This window comes from Saccopteryx bilineata, chromosome 2, assembly GCF_036850765.1.
Source record: "Saccopteryx bilineata isolate mSacBil1 chromosome 2, mSacBil1_pri_phased_curated, whole genome shotgun sequence".
NCBI lineage: Eukaryota > Metazoa > Chordata > Mammalia > Chiroptera > Emballonuridae > Saccopteryx > Saccopteryx bilineata.
In genome coordinates this window covers 306,369,552-306,385,692 of record NC_089491.1, presented here as the reverse complement: position 1 = coordinate 306,385,692, position 16,141 = coordinate 306,369,552, and the positions used below count along the sequence as shown (strand labels likewise).

The 16,141-nt window shown below is 51.0% G+C and overlaps 1 protein-coding gene across 3 annotated transcripts in view; it reads left to right on the top strand.

The window, feature by feature from the left end:
• Window positions 1-16,141, top strand: part of SOX13 (SRY-box transcription factor 13) — a 49,590-nt gene that overhangs the window by 16,673 nt on the left and 16,776 nt on the right. The window contains exon 1 of one of the 3 annotated variants that reach the window (XM_066261633.1): window positions 13,071-13,089. The exons of the other annotated variants lie outside the window; for them this stretch is intronic. The gene's annotated coding sequence lies outside the window, so the exon portion shown is untranslated. Of the gene's footprint in view, window positions 1-13,070; window positions 13,090-16,141 lie in introns of those variants that run through there. 3 annotated transcript variants of the gene reach the window in all.

Sequence of the window (16,141 nt, the reverse complement as noted above, 5' to 3'; positions counted from 1 at the left end):
TTCCGGAAGGGGCACCTCTTTCATTGGTGGTCAGTGAGAGGAGCACCGTATGTGGTGGCCTTCCAACGGTCTGAGGGACAGTGAACTGGCCCCCTGTGTAAAAAGTTTGGGGACCCCTGTTCTAGATTATAGTTTTACGACTGTGTTAGGATAGGTAAGTGACTTAGGCTAGGGTGTGTTTCAAGTTACACCAAAATTCAGGTGACGTCATTGTCGTAGGAACAGAACTGTGTCGTAACCCCGAGTACCTTCATACTGTTTTTTGCAAAGGTGGCTGCTTCTCGCTCTTTGCTCTTGTTTATGCCTTCTCCCTCCTGTCCCATTTCTCCCCTGACCCCTTTCAGTGAGGGCAGGTTTACAGGGAACAGAGTCAGCTCTGGGTCACCCGCTATGGACCCACCGTCACTGAGGGTGAAGGGGGATACAGAAGGCTGGACTAGCCATGGCTCTCCAGCAAGGACAGACAGGCTGAGCCGTTCCACCACTCCCCAGCGGCAGCCCTCACCTGTGAATGGGGACCAGGGAGCTTTTGCCTCAGGTGCACAGTGCTTGACACTGAGCAGGTGGTTGATAATTGTGAAAATACAGTGAAATTAGAGACAGAAGTTACTCCATGGGGCCTGGCTTTTGTGACCGTAACTGGTGGGGGAAAGGGAGCCCCTGGGGGTCCTGGGATGGTGGGAATCCATTTCCCTCTCTGACTTTGACCGAAGGAGGCATTCTTTTCTCAGCCATGCAGAAAATAATGTTGGGGATCAGAGAATCAGAAAGGGAGGGCCAGGCCTTCTATTATTTTGTTTTCCAGATTGAGAATCTGTTATTAGCAGCAATTTATGACATCCAGGTCTCCAGCCAAGCACATTCTGTTCTCCAGTGTTGGGGAGACTCTTAGGGGCCATGGCGAGAGGCTGAACAGGAAAGAGGACAGGCCAACACTTTTATGATTGACTGTGTGGTGTCTTGGCTTGTGCTAGGGGAGTTTCAGTTCGGGGCCAATTTGAGCTCAGCCCTGTGTGGGGAGACGCCCTTCCGAATGGCGACGCATCCCCACGTGAACCCAAGTAGCTCTTGTAAGCAGGGTGAACGGGCTCCGCTCTCACATTCACGCCTGTTGGCCTCGGGTTCCAGATTTTTTCCATGAAATGGAGTCAGGGCACTGACATTCGGAACAGAGTCGCTTTACGGTTGTTGAGATGGGATGGCCCAGGGAGATCCCTACAAGGAAAGGAGAGCAGCTGTGGGTGGGAGGGCCCCCGAAGAGGGGAGCGGGCAAGAGGACCACCTCTGTGGAAAGAGTGGTGCACAAGCAAACCAACCCCCTTTCTGCAAAAGTGCTGAACTGGCGGAATTTCGCTCCGCGGCTGCGAGATTGGGGCAGTAGATAGAGCTCTGCGGTGCCTGGGCTGTGTGTGTGTGTAAGGTTGTATTGGGGGTCCCGGAAGACAATGGAGAGGGCAGGAGCAGCACCTGTGGCGCCCCCTCCACCAGGCTGGCCTCTGCACTTCCCTGGGCTTGTCACTGGTCCCCATTACTGGAAGCAAATCCCCTTTCTCCATCCACCCCCCATGTAAGTTGGTCTTATTCTTCCCTTGTTTTCTCTCATTCTTCTCCCGACTGGCTTGGAATGGACGTAGCTACATTAGCCTTTCTTCAGGGAATGGGGGATTTCTCAGGGTCAGGGTCAGGGTCAGTGGTGCCCTATCCCCTGGCCTCTGCCTCAAGTCTAGGAGGGTCCCAAGCTGCTTCAAGGGGAGTGAAACGCTTAAGCGGTTGAATCCTGCAATCCCAACAGGTCCCCAAGCTTGGTACCGTGGCATGACTGGAAAGGGCAGACGCGCTGGAGGGGAAGAAGTGTCTGTGGGATTCTGGAGAGAGCCCGAGCAGAGAATGTGTGCGTCGGGTGGTGGGGGAGAGGGATGTTGGACAGTGAGAGAATGGGCCTGGTTTCCAGCTGTGAGGTTTGGACTGTTATCTTATTATTATCCTCACACAGCTGATGGCCACTCAGTCCTGGGGCGGGTACTTGTCCTGTGTTCTCCGGTTGACATCCTCCCTGGCTAGCTCAAAGCTCTTGCCAGGGGTTCATGAAAGGATGAACTTGGAGATGCAGTTCAGTAAAGTGTGTGTGGAGCACATTTTCTGGGCCCAGCACCAGACTGGGGGCTCCATTAGCAACCGCAGTCCTGCTAAGACAAATAGCAGCAAGGCACCTCTCTACCAGGTGCAGTGGAGTCCTGCTGGGGAACACTGAGGGCCTTGGCTGGTACTGCAGGTAGGCCGAGACCGCCGGGGTCAGAGCAGGCCAAGGAGTGAGGACTTTGGTGACAGTGAGGCACCAGAGAATGTTTCAGAGAACTTTCAGAATGGGTGGCTCAGTCATTCAGGCCGAAACGTCTCTTCATTCTATGACATATTCCAACAGATCCCTGTTCTTTTTCTTTCCTTAAAGACATTTTGCTGCTTTCAAATCATGCTGAACTGCCTGGTAATCAAGATGGCTTTCCCTTTCCTGCCAGGGCGAGTGGCCTCCCAGGATGTGGGGCATGTGCAGCCCTGGGCGGTGAGGGTGTTCCTCGTCCCTCTCTGCCCTGACCCACGCCGCCCTCCTTGGCTTTGGTTCCACTGGGACCCAAGTGTGTGGCTAGCTTTCCTAAGAAGTCCAGCATGTGCCATTTCTCGATGAATGGGCAAATTTATATTGTTCAGGATGGAGGAATAGTAATTTGTAGATGTTTTTTAACAAATGGGATAGGGAATGGATAAGCTTTACCAGGCCCTGGTTATGTGAGGGTGAGGCTGGGGGAGGGACCAGAGCCTGTCCATAGGGAAGCTGTTATCTATCTAGGGAGGTGAGACAAAATCCTCAGAAACCAAGTTGCGTTGTGGGGACAAAGTCTTTCAACCGAGTTGGCCAGGGCACCAGGACTGATGGTGACAGTTCCATCTCCACAGCCTTGGGTTGGGAGGCTGGTGACAGTTGAGTCAGACATACTCAGGTTTGAGTGCTGTTTTTGTTCTAAGCTGTGTGATTTCAGGCAAACACAGAACTTCCACAGAGCCTAGTTTTCTCATTTATGAAGTGGGAAATGAATAGTGCCCCACTAGGCGAAAAGGATTCAGTGAAGCGGTGTGTGTATGACAGCACTTAGTGCAGGGCCTGGAGTATAGGAGGCTCCAGTGAGTGGGAGCTGGGATTGGTATGATGGCCATTGTGGGGTGGTTGTTGGGGTGTGTGCCGGGGTGTGGGTGGTGTGGCCCTCCCGCCTCCTTTGGGTCATGAGTATGGCCTCTGTAGGACCTGGGAAAGGAGGAGAAGCACCTGTCCAGAGTGGTGGGGAGAGACTGTCAGCTGTGACACCTCCCTTAGCTTCCCACAGTATTTTCCTTCAGATGCAATTCATGGATATGCTGTGTGGCCCTGACCAAGTTACTTAGCCTCTCTGTGTTTCAGCTTCCTCAACTGTAAAACACTGTTGACAGGCCTGCATGTTGGGGGGATTAAATGAAAAGGATTAAATGAAAAGTGTTCCGAACAGCATCTGGCACATGAGACTCCTCTCCAGGTACTTGGTGCTGTTACTGTTGCTGTAGTTGTTGTGTTACTGGAGTGAACCATTTCCTCCAAGAAACAAGGGTGAGAGCTGCTCTCCAAGTGGCCCAGGAGCTGGGAGCAGGGGCGGGGCTGTGGTTGTGGGGTGGGCATAGGAGGGGACCCTTACTTGCTGGTGCCGAGAAGCTCAGAAAAGGGAACACACTGTTTCTCACAGCCTGGCTTTGGGCAGCGTGTTGCCAGGCATAGCAGAAATGACAGTCTGTCTCAGAGCACACTACCTTTTGTCCTTTGCCCAGTGTGGCCCCTTAAAATGGTCACTAAGGGGGGCAGTTCTACACCAAGTGGGATGGATTTTTATAAAAGCAATGAAATTTACATGTAGTTGGGATCACTTTGAAGCCAGAAACTACCACATTCACAAAACCCCAGCTACTGGTGAATTCTAATAATTCATAGTAATCAACAGCCTTTCACTAATCTTTGGACTCTGGGTGTTCAGGAGCTGCCTGCAGGAGCCTGGCAGGAAATGAAGGCTGCCCTGTTGGCACCCACGCCCACAACGAGAGGGTTAATTACTTTTGCAGTGTCTGTGGGTAGCAGCCTCTTCTCCCAGATCCTTGTGCTTGGGTCAGGCAGACCATAAATGCGACTCCACCTTCACAACTCAGCTTCAGTTGCCTCATCTATAAAATGGGTTTTGTCATTGCTGAAAATATCTGTGAAGTGCTCAGCTTGTGGTAATCACAATAAATGGCAGGTGCTGTCAGTATCTTTCTGCCAATTTGGCTGCATCCTGAAGGTGGGGATCAGGGGCTTAGCAGCACCTGTATTTATTTCACAGCATCAAAGTCCATGGCGCCTCCCCCACTTATGGTTTTATCTCTGGGGAAGAAGAAAGAATTCACTCCACGTGCAAATGGAAAAATTGAGAGCTGGGAAGGTGAGGTGGTGTGTCCTAGATCCTGCCGTGAATTAAAAGCATCCAAACCCTCCACCCCCATGTGTGATGCTTTATAAACCAACCATCAAGTATATGAAGTGCTTTGACATTTAGAAGATCACTCTGCCAAGGTACCCAGCAATCTGGTGGTGTGTATTCTGACTCCCAATTTACCAATAGGAAAACCCAGGCTCGGAGAATTAAGGCTGAGTTTGTGGCAGAGGCAGGGCTGAAGCAGACATTCTGCCTCCCAATCCAGTGCTTATTTCCACCGGGCACTCAGAATTCTCATCCCCGGCCAGCTAGACCCTCTCGGCAATGTTTCCCCCTTCGTACAGGCAGGTCAGTTAGGGTGAATAGTCACGAGCCGGCAGCAAGAGGGTTAAATTCCTCCTAAGCGACTGAGCTGGTTTGGAGCTGGCGCCTCCAGTGACCCCATCACTGACCTCCATCCCCTGGGTCAGGGCCGAAGGCTGTGGGGGGAAGGGCAGAGAGCCTCTGACAGCCCCGGGCTGGGTAATGGTGGTGTAGAGAGAGGGTCTGGGGAGGCAGGACAGGGGAAGCCACACTCATCTCTCTTCCTCTTTGGACAGAGATGCTGGTGGCTTTTTTGGTTTCCATAGGAAATCCTTGAGGGTACCTGGTGGTAGCCTGCTATCCATGTGGCCTGCACCTTTTTTTTTTTTCAAATTACTCGCTCTTATTTATTCATGGGGCAGTGTTTATAGCAGTGCATTATCACGGAGCAGTGCCGCGGAGCACAGGCCACTCTTAGAGACATTGAAACCTGGTGATGTATTTGGGGTAACTTTTACCTGTAAAGGCACTGGTCATAGAAAACGGAACTTTCAAATGAACCTTAGGCCTGGATGACACTTTGGTCCCAGCTTGTCACTCATGGAGGAAGACAGGGATGATCTGGTGGCCCACAGAAGCCAGCATCTGTAGAATAAGTGGGTGAGTCCCTGTGAACTGGCACGGCTACTTATTTCCCTCCTTCTCTCCCCAGGTGGCCCCCACCCCAGACGCCCCCCGCCCCAGTCACCCCCTTTGTTAGCACAGACCTTCTTTTTGGACCATTGTCACTGTGTCCTCTCCAGATGGTGAGGACACCAGGAGTAAACCTCGAGAGAGACCCAGAGCAGGAGGATAACTAGCCCAGGGTAGTGCAGGGCGAGGACACACCTGTTCTGGAACCAGGTGTCAGCCCAGTGTTTTCCTTGAAAGCACCACCCTGAGAAGGATTTCTGGGAAAGCTGAGGAACTGATTTTGAGGGAAGACTAAATCTCTTCCTCTCTCCCCATCTTCCTGTCCCCAGATCCCTTTCCCTCCCCGCTGAGGGATCCTAAATATACCTTGTGTCTGCGAGGCAGGTGGAAGCCTTTAATCGCTGCTGGTAGGGAGGCTTCGAGGGGAAGGCCTTCTAGCTGGTGGGGCAGGTCTGGCACTGTCTGGTTTGGGCCTTTTCTAGACGCTTCAATTAGTGATGTTAATTATGGCTTTGTGAGTGGGGCAGGCTCTCCCTGGTGCCCAATCTGACATTCATCCCCAGTCTGTGAGCTGTTTGTACTGTCACCTCTGCCCATCTGCAAGATGGAAGGTGCTGTGAAAGTGCAACTTACTAGCAGTTTCACATCCTCCATTATTTTTTCATTGTAAATATGCATAACAAAATTTACCATTTCAACCATCTTTAAGTGTACCATTCAGCGGCGTTAAGTACATTCTCATGTTGTGCGACTATCACCACCACTGCCCTTCTCCAGAACTGTGCTTTATCTCAAACTACATTTGTGCCCATTAAACAGTAGGTCCCTCTTTGCCCCTTCCTGCAGCCCCTGTAGCCTCTCTTCTACTTCCTGTCTCTGTGAATTTAACTACTACTATAGGTACCCCTGAGAAGTGGAATCATGAAATGTTAGCCTTTCCCTGTCTGGCTTGTTTTACTTAGCATAGTGTTTTCAAGCTTCATCCATGTTATAGCATGCGTCACAACTGCCTTTCTTTTTAAGGCCTACATTCCCTTATATATAACTATCACATTTGTTTAGCCATTTCTCCCCCCACGCACACTTTGGTCCATGTTTCTGCTTTTGGCTGTTATGAATAATATTGTATGAGCACCAGTGTACAAACCTTTCTCCAAGATCCCGCTTCCATTCCTCTGGGTACACACCCAGAAGTAGAATCGCTGGATCATGTGGTCATATGGTTATTCTGTATTTAATTCTTTGAGGAGCTGCCATCTTGTTGTCCGCAGCGGCTGTACCATTTTCCATTCCCACCAGCAACTGTCCGCATCCTTGCTAAGACTTCTTTTTTTATATATGTAATTGTCATTGTAATGGGTGTCAAGTAGGGTCTCATTGTGGTTCTCCATCCTTTAAAGGGAAAGACAGCCCTCCCCCTTGCAGAGGTGGTCAGACATTGGCCCCAGCTTCCGGCCCAGTCAGAGCCTCCGTCCTCCATCCCCTACTCCCCAGCCCATCAGCAGGAGGCAGGGGAGGTGCTTCTCCTGCCGTGCTCAATCCGCTGACTGTCGGGGCCCCTTTCTTCTTCACCTGTCACAGAAGCAGAATGTCCGGGACCCGCTAGAGTTGGCTGGCCATGGAGGAGAGGCGGAGGAGGAGGTTTCAGTAACAAGATTTAATGAGTTGATTGTTTCAACCATGGCCATTGGTAAATTATGATGTGATGTGGCCATAGAGTGGAAGATGTACGACCAATACACGTGGTTTTATAAAGAATTTTTAATAATGTCCAATTTTTAGTGACCTGAGAAATCCCCTGAAATAGTCTATTAAGTGTGGGGAAAGTATAAAAACTTGCTTATGAGCTCAGTGAAGAAAAAGAAAACCGCATAAAAAAAAAAGATCTGGAACTGTGTCCAAGTGTTATCAGTGGCCTCCTCCAGGTTGATGGGAAATGGGCGGCTTACTAACTTTTCTATTATTCTTTATGTTGTTATAAATTTTGCAGATTTTCTACAACGACCACACATTCCTTTTTTATTTAGGAAAAAAGTTACAAGACAATGAGAATGACTGCAGCCACTCAGGCATATGTGTTGCGGGGTCTGCGAAGTGCATTGCTCTGCTCGGTGCTGTTGAGAGTCAGTAATGCCTGAGAAGCTAAGGAAGCAGGGGCGGAGGCGTGGGGACAGATGGCATGGAGGGATGGCCGGGAAATAAAGAAGTAATAACTAAGGGTGGCCAGGGACAAGGCAGCCCTGGGACCTCCAGAACCATGCCCCTGATTCACTGGGAAGGTACTGTGGTGGGGCCCCTGGCTATGAGTCCCTTTATCTCTGCATGGGGTGCGGTAGGTGCACTGACCCCCACCTGGTGTGGCTGGCGGGAGTGAGGTCTGCAACCTGTGAAACCAGGGCTTTTTTGGTCCCCAAATTTGCTTTTGACTTCTTTCACATCAGCTGAACTAGGACCTCATGCTAGCTACATTGACCCAGCAGAGGTTGGGAGTTAGGAGCAGGCAATTCAGGCCTCAAGAATGATTTTTCTATGGTTCTTGGGACCTCAGACAAGAGGAAAAGAAGATCATACGGTCCGCTGCTTAAAAGAAGGGACTTAACAGCCGGTCTCTGGCTTGGTTGGTGGTCTTCATCGCTGTTCACTGGCCATGGCCTTGAGCAACCGCTTAGCTCCCTTAAGCCTCCAAGTCCTCATTGGTAAAACAGAGATGATAGTAACTATATCTCAGGGCTATTGAAAGAAGTAAAAGAGCTAATTCTTACAGTTGGCACTTAGCATATTGCGTGCTCCGATCCTGTTGTCTGACACTAGACTGCTTGTGCTCTAGTTACCTCTGTGCCTGGATATCTGTGTCTATAAAATGGAGATAATGATACCATCTACCTCAGGTGATTATTGTAAAGATTTAATAAATTGATGTAAGTAAAATTGACTCAAGCAGTGCTTGATACCAAGTAAATGCTCAGTAACTATTAGCTATGACCAGAGGGGGGTCTTAGTTAATACACGTCACCAGCGACCACCAGTTATTGGTAGCTGGCATCTGCCAACTCTTCTGATTGTCCCAAGAGTCTCATCTAATTGATTAGTGCCTAGCACTTGTTAAATCCTTGGAGTCTACAATGATTATTTTATTATTATTAGCATCGTGGACTCCAGATGTTAAGATTCTTCCCCAAATCATAGCTTATCTCCCCCCGTTGCCTGAGCTGGCTCGTTCCTTGCTTGGGGTGGTGGTCTTGCCTCAGTTTGCAGAGGGTGTTGGTGCAGGAAGGTTGGGTCCCAGGCCAACTGGGGTGCAGGCCACTGCTTTGGGGAGGGTTGTGGGGTAAGCATTTTAGATGAAATCAGAGAATATGATACTGCTCTCCTCTGCTTGCTTCTCTGCCCTTTTGAAATGGAGTCAAAGTGAAGAAAAAACATAACCCATAAATAAAAGGGACTATGAAAATAAAACGAGAGAAGAAATCTTGCTTTTGCAGCAGGCTTGGCTGCCGATGGGGCAGATAATGGGAGAGGAAATGCGGCCTTTGCAGAGAAAAAGAGAGAGAAAGAACGGAACACTTTGTTCACTGGAAGAATAAATGCTGCTTGAACCCGAGAGGCTGACTGGGGTTTCCGATGACTGAGCTTGTCTGGAGAGATGCCGGTGATTAGGCGCACACCGGCACAGGAGGCGGCCCACCCAGCACCGCCGCGGTGGGGAGGGGAGGCCGAGGAGAAGCAGCGGACCTGAGTGGGATGGCCAGAGGGGAGGCACGTGAGCCCAGGTCCGGCCCCTGGGGCTCTGCCACCATGACCGCTGCCTTCTGGTTCCCCCATCGTCTGGTCCATCTGCGGAGCTAGATGCCTAAACCCCTCTGGAAACCCCCAGGCCTTCTCCGGAGATGTATTTTTGGAGGGGGGGGGGTGAGGATGAAGTGGATGTGCTGATTATTGGCATGCTGACCTTCTGGCTCAAGGCTGTGCTTCTGTCAGTACTACCTGCTGGCCTTCCTGGAGACCAGCATTTACCGACGCCTCTTTCCTTCTTGTACCACTGACCCATCTTGATTGCTGACCCGTTTCCCCGCCCCTGCAGTGGGTAGCTGAGGCAGGGAGAGGGACAGGAACTAGGGGAGGAATCAGACACGTTTGTGAGTTCCCGGGAACCCTTAGAATGATGTGTGGAAGTTGATAATTGAAATACCTTTAAGAAAAGTCTTCAAAACACAACAGTGGCTTGGGGCTGAAAGTTCTGACTGGAGGTTCTTTGGAAGCACAATCATTCATTCATTCATTCATTCATTCATTCATTCATTCATTCAACTGCAAGAATACTAAGCGCCAGTCTGCTGCGTGCCAGATATTGTGCTAAACAATTTTATATACAGTATTTATTCTGAGAATCCATGGTGTGAAGAGATTAAGTCTCAAGTATTCATTGGGCTCCTCCAGAGAGCAGTATGGAATTGGGTGACTCCTCACCTGTCCTGCCTCACCCTCCAACTCCAGATTATGGTGATAATGTCTATTACAGGTGTTCCCTGTGGCTGTGCGCCAGGCACTGGCCTTTGTCTCTGTGGTGTTTCTTCCTCGCAGCCACCCTGTTGGGTATTTATTACTAGTCCTATCTGCAGATAAAAAAAGTGGTCGGTTTAGAGAGTAAACTGGCCTGTCCATGCTGCTGGTGAAAAGGGTGTTGGGGCTGGAACCAACTACACGTGTCCCCAGAGCCTCCATGTCACTCTATACCGTGAGACTTCAGCCAGCTGGTTTCCACTTGTCCTTTTCCCTCTGTAGTCATCCCTCTGGTCTCCACAGCGAGGGCTGCAGTGGTTAACGGAACGTTTTACCCACTTGGGCTCTGGAGGAAATGCAGGAGCTGACGGGGCTCATGAGTTCTGCAGAGCTTTTGTGTCCTCAGCTGGGAAGGGAAGGCGCATTGGCTTGGCCAGATACATGGTGGCACTGAGTATGTGGGCTTTCCTTGGCAAATTCTGGTTCTTTCGGCCTCTCTGCTCCATGTAGGGCCTGGGCGCCTGACTCAGTGTAAACTCCTGCCGGACACATTCCCAGAAGATTGGGACAGTGACAGAACGTTCAGACAACCTACATGGGGTTATGAGACCTTCAGGGGGCACACGAAATGGGGAGAGGGCAACGTGTCCATGCAGAGGTTGGGGGAGCCTTCCCCAACGTGTGGTGAGAGGGTCCAGGAGCGAACTTTTTTTTTTCTTTTGGTAAACATCACATTCAATCCTCCTAATAATTTTTCCAAGATAGTTATTTGTTTTTGTTTTAGAGTTGAGGAAATGGACACTTCCCCACGTTTACACAGGTAGTGCATGGTAGAGCCAGGCTTCAAACACAGATCAGGGTAACAACAAAGCCCATTTTCTTTTAGCCATGCCAAGATGCCTCCCAGCAATGCCAGCGGGTCACACCCTCCTGCTCCCCAGAACTCTGGGGGTGGGGGCAAGAGACACCCTTTGCTGCTTTAGGTCTCTCTCCCCTTCTTTCCTCCCCTGCACATATATTCTGTACCAGATTCTTTAATTATATAGTATCTTCTAATCACAAAGTAGGTACTGGAATCTCCATTTGCACTTGAAGACACTGAGGTTTTGAGAGGTGAGTCTTTTCTGAAAGTTGCCGCAGTGGCCTTGCTTTCTTTGAACTAATTCTTCTTTGCCATGACTCAAGACAGAAACAACTCGAATCCTGTGACTGGTGCAGACAGTGGCAGCTCTTTGCTGGACCGGATCCTGTAATGTGGGGGAGAGGCAGAGTGGGCCCGGGGCATCTGTGAGGCCTGGGTTTAGATGCCACCTTCGCTGGCCTGGGGTAGGGCGGGGAAATGTGTGGTGAGCCGCTCATTCAGTAGTGAGCCCAAGTGAATGCTCTGCCATGCCATGCGTTTTTTCTTTTGGCCTCCCTCCCTTTGGTCAACGTTCACAGCTATCCCCAAAGGGAGGCCTTTGACAAGGCCAGCCAGCCCTAGTTGCACTATTTCTGCTATGTGCCGGCCCCTGGCTGGGCACTACTAATGCAGAAGACCAGACACACTCCTCTGTCCAGGAAGTCGCCTTGGACCTGGCCACTAGGAGACAAGGACAGGACCTGCAGCTGCCTCCTAGCACTGTGGGTGGGCTGCTGATGGAGCACAGGAGGGGCTGGCAACAGTACCAGGTCCTGCCCCCAGGGAAGGGACCCCTGGAGACCCTGTTTGTTTATTCTCAATTCTACGCAGGCTGGTCGGGCAGACACTCATTCCCTTGGGAATCTCAGTAGCACTTCCAAGCCTGTTAGAAGTCCCCTCTGTCCCCTCTCTCTCTCTTCTTGGGCTTTCTCTCTGCACTGGGAGAAGGCTCAGGTGCCGCAGTGGTCTAACAACCGGACGGGGCTGTGGATGGGGACATCACAGCTACTGTGTCTCCTACTCCTTCAGTCCTTCACGCCTATGGGCTGGGGGTCAGCTGAATTCTGGCAGCCCTATTGGGAGCTGGACTTCTATGCCAGAGGTGGCGGGGAAGCTGCCTCCTCTTGCAGGCAGGACGGGAAGTTGGGAGTTTAAGGAGTGTCTGTTGACTAGTGTTGGCTGCTCTACAATGTTGGCCAGTCCCAAACAGCCCAGGGTCTGGGAGTGTTGGATGTGCCCCCCCCTCTAAGCTGGGCTAGACCAGATGGGCACACTCCCTGGGCCCACAGAGGCAGGAGAAGGTGAGGGGGCCTCTCAGGAAAGCTTTGTCCCAAGTCTGCAGCTGGCCCAGCCCCCAGCTCCAAGTAAACATCAGAGACAGGATCGGGTGTAGCCAGGAAGGGGTGGCAGGGTGCGGCCTGGGAGAAGAATGGCAGGATGTGGCACCGGGGCACCGTTCTGGGCACCCACGCCTCGGGCTATTGTTTAGGGCTGCCTGAGGCTCTCAAGTCTCTGGAGCTTTGAGAGGAAGTGCCATTCCCCTGGGACTCAGGTCCTGCCCCACCCCTGCGGCATAGGCCTCTTCGTGGCAATGCCCGTGGCACCGCCCACTCAGGGCCAGCTTGGGACTGGGAGCCTGCAGTCCAGGGACTTGGTGTGTACCCAGTGGGGAGGCATAGTCATTGGCTCCCCTTAGGAGGGTCTGCCTGTCTTTTCTGCTGTCTTCCTGTACTTTGGGTCTGAGTCACCCGTCATGCTTCGATGACTGGAATTTATCTCTGTCTTTATCTGCATCTAGATTTGGGGTGGGGAGTGGAGGGGGCGTCATGGTGGAGGGAGGAAGGGCTGAGTGAAAACTCCTTTGATTCCAGTCCAGCTGGGCTGCTTGTTGGTTGATTGGGGAGGAAGTGGCTGGTGATTTGTTTGGGGTAGAAAGGGGGCTCGGTGTGCGCGCCTGTGGGTGGGCAGGCTGGGAGCGGGTTGGCTGGGGGGGGGGGAGAGAAAGGAGAATGCACCTGTAGTGCTGCTCTGAGCCATTGGCCTTCTGCGAGGGCAGGTGTCTCTGTGCCTTGACCAAGGCACTGGATTGGGGGCCCCAGGGCCTCTCAGGCACCATCTCAAGTTTCTACAGCATCAAAGGTGAGGATGGCGGAGCCCTCTCCCCTCAGGGACCTTCACCTGTAATGGATGCTCAGTTGAACTAAGGTGAGGAGAAGGAAGCTAGCAGAAGGCCTATGGGGCATGTGGGTTCCCAAGAAGGGAAGGGAGGGTAGAGCAGGGATACTGCTCATGTCTTAGCTGGTTTGGGGCCTCTGACTCTGTAGTTCCGAAGCAGCGCTGCCCCCAACAGCCATGTGAACATGACCTGCCTGGGCCTCAGTTTCTCCATGTACAAAATATTGAATTGAGTCTGGGCCAGAGGGAGGTGATCAGGTAGATGGGAGCACCTCCACCAGAGTGGGTGGCTGATGGCGGGCCTGTGCCCTTGTGGCCTCAGACGAGGACCCGGGCGGGACCGGGGGTAGTCCAATAACTCACATCTATCTGTGTGCCAGGAGTCCTTGGCTACTGGGGTGCCAGGGAAAGAGCTGCTGAGTTTAGAAACTTCTGTGAAACTGTGTGGATGGTTGAAGCGCAGAGCATGCTTGGTTAGGAGGAGGTAAAGGAATCTGAGGGTGTTTTTAGTCTTTGGAGAAAAAAGTAACTTCAGGGAAGGCTCCAACAGAGTTTTTAAGTCTGAGAGGTATGGAAAATGTTTTTACCTGTCCCAAAGTAAAAACAAAAGGAAATGGACTTGCTTTGCTGTTACGGGATTTAGGTCACTCATAGGAAGATCTTAGATGCAAGGAAAAGGCAGCTGAGGATAAACGTGTGGGAGGCGGAGGTGTGGGAAATAAGCCTAAGAGAGCAGCATCTGTCTAGTAATGAGGGTATTACAGCTGTCCGGATGCATCCAGGTCTGCCTTTTGTTATGCAACTGAGCTATATTATACTTTCCCATCATCGCACAGATATTTATTGAGCACCTACTCTGCTCCAGGCACTGTGCTAGTTCTGGGGCCACAATGATGAGCAAAAACTGGTATTTTCTACAGCGCCTTGAGTCTGGTTGTGTGGCTAGTGGGTGAGTCAGAAATAAATTAAGCATGTAAGATATCATTACCAACTATGATAAGTACTTTGAACTGCCAAGTTCAGGGTGCCATAAAAATGTAAAAACAGGCATGTTTTACAAGGTCTAGAGCAGTGGTTCTCAACCTTTCTAATGCTGTGACCCCGCAATACAGTTCCTCATATTGCGGTGACCCCAAACAAAAAATTAATTTTGGTGGCTACTTCATAACTGTAATTTTGCTACAGTTATGATTCGGAATGTAAATACCTGATATGCATTATGTATTTTCCGATGGCTTGTCGCGACCCACAGGTTGAAAACAGCTGGTCTGGAGCATTAGTGGAAGGCTTATCCCTTTATATTGTGTGTGTGTGTGTGTGTGTTTTACCAATTTCTATTTTACTGAGAAGGAAACTGGGATTCAGAGAGGTTAAGACACTTGCTCAAAGTTGCACAGCAATTAATTAAGCAGAATTGGGTTTTAAATATACTCAGGTCTCTCTGACCCCAGAGGCTTTTCTCTCAACCACTTGACTCTAGGAGAATCCTGGGCTTTCAACAACTGAGTGGATGCTAGCCCTGCATTATTTCATCTTCATGGATACCTGAGCAATGTGGGTTACTATGCCCAGTATATAGTTGAGTAAACGGGTCCAGAAGTTAATTAACTTGCCCTAGGTCATTCAAGTCAGCTGGTGGCAGGGCAGGAATTTGAACCCAAAAGCCTGTGAGTTTTCCACTCCATTCCACTGATACCTCCCCACTCCTGGGGAATCTTGTTTAACAGATCGAAGAACTGTATAGGGACACTCAGCTGCAGTGACCACGGCTATATGTCCACTCCATATCTTCCATCTCATTGTCCTTTCTCTAGCTTATTATCACATGCAGCTTTTGCTCTGCATTCAGAAAGAGCTCAATGGTTGGGGTCCGGAACCTGGTACCCACGCTCCTCAGAGACTTTCATCTCTGTGGGTGTCAGGCTTGAAAGGGAAAGAGACCTCTTCTTGAGCAGGTCAGTGCTCGGGGCGGGGCAGGGGAGGAAAAGAAGTGCCCGTGGACCCTCTTCCCAAAAGGTGGGACCCAGGAGGCGCTTCCCAGGAGGAGCCATCAGGCCTGTGCTATTGCGCCTCCATCAGCAAATTGGGTCAGAGAGGACCAGCCGAGAGCCAGGGCCCGGTGCCGGCCACCGAGTTGGAGCCTGTGGGTGTAAAGGGCCCTTGTCTGGGCAGCAGGCTCTGGCAAGGTTATTTGGTGGGCATCACGCCCTGGTGAACAGACTGACACCTCCCAGCCAGGTTGGCTGGTCACCAGGACCCATTTTCTTTGTTACCAGGCGCTGGGCCGGAGGCCAAGATGAGCCATTGGGAGTTCCAGGAGACTGGCTCCCTAATATAAAGATAATCCACTGTGCCCACTGGAGGATTTTGAGGGGTGGTGTGGGTAGAAAAGACCGTAGAGAGAGGAAGAACCTGTCCTAATGCAGCACTGCCCAACAGAAATATAATACGAGCCACACACATCACTTTCAAAAGGAACAGGTGAATGAATTTTAACAAGGTGTTTTATTTAACCTAGTGTTAACAAAATATTGTAAATTCAACAGGTAATCAATAACCAGTTATTTACAAGCTATTTTATATTCTAATCCTTGAAAACTCGGGTGTATTTTACACCAAGCCTATTTCCATTGGGACTGGCCAATTACAAGTTCTCAGTAGCTGCATGTGACAGCGAGTGGCCGTATTGGGCATTGCTGACCAAGAGTTAATTAGAACAGAGAATCACCTACGCTGTCTGCACCTTCACATGGGGGGGGGGGGGTGTCCAGAGGGGCGGCATCTGGCACTGGGGAGAGGCAGCCCAGTTCCACCAAGGCCTTGAGGCCTTAGTCCCGCTCATCAAAGCTCGCACGCGGCCACGGGGGTTTCTGGGCTCCCTGCCTTGGGAGGAAAGGCTTGGAGGTAGAGGCCAAAAGGCCACGAAGTTGGGACAAAATGGAGGAGAAATGCCCATAAGGACCCAAGTCCAGAGCAAGGAGGTGACCCGGTGGCCGGCCTGCGCCAAGGCCGGCGGAGCAGTGGGTGTGGGGCGAGGTGGCGCGGAGCCGGGCAGGATCAGAAGCCCACAGGCCTGCATTGT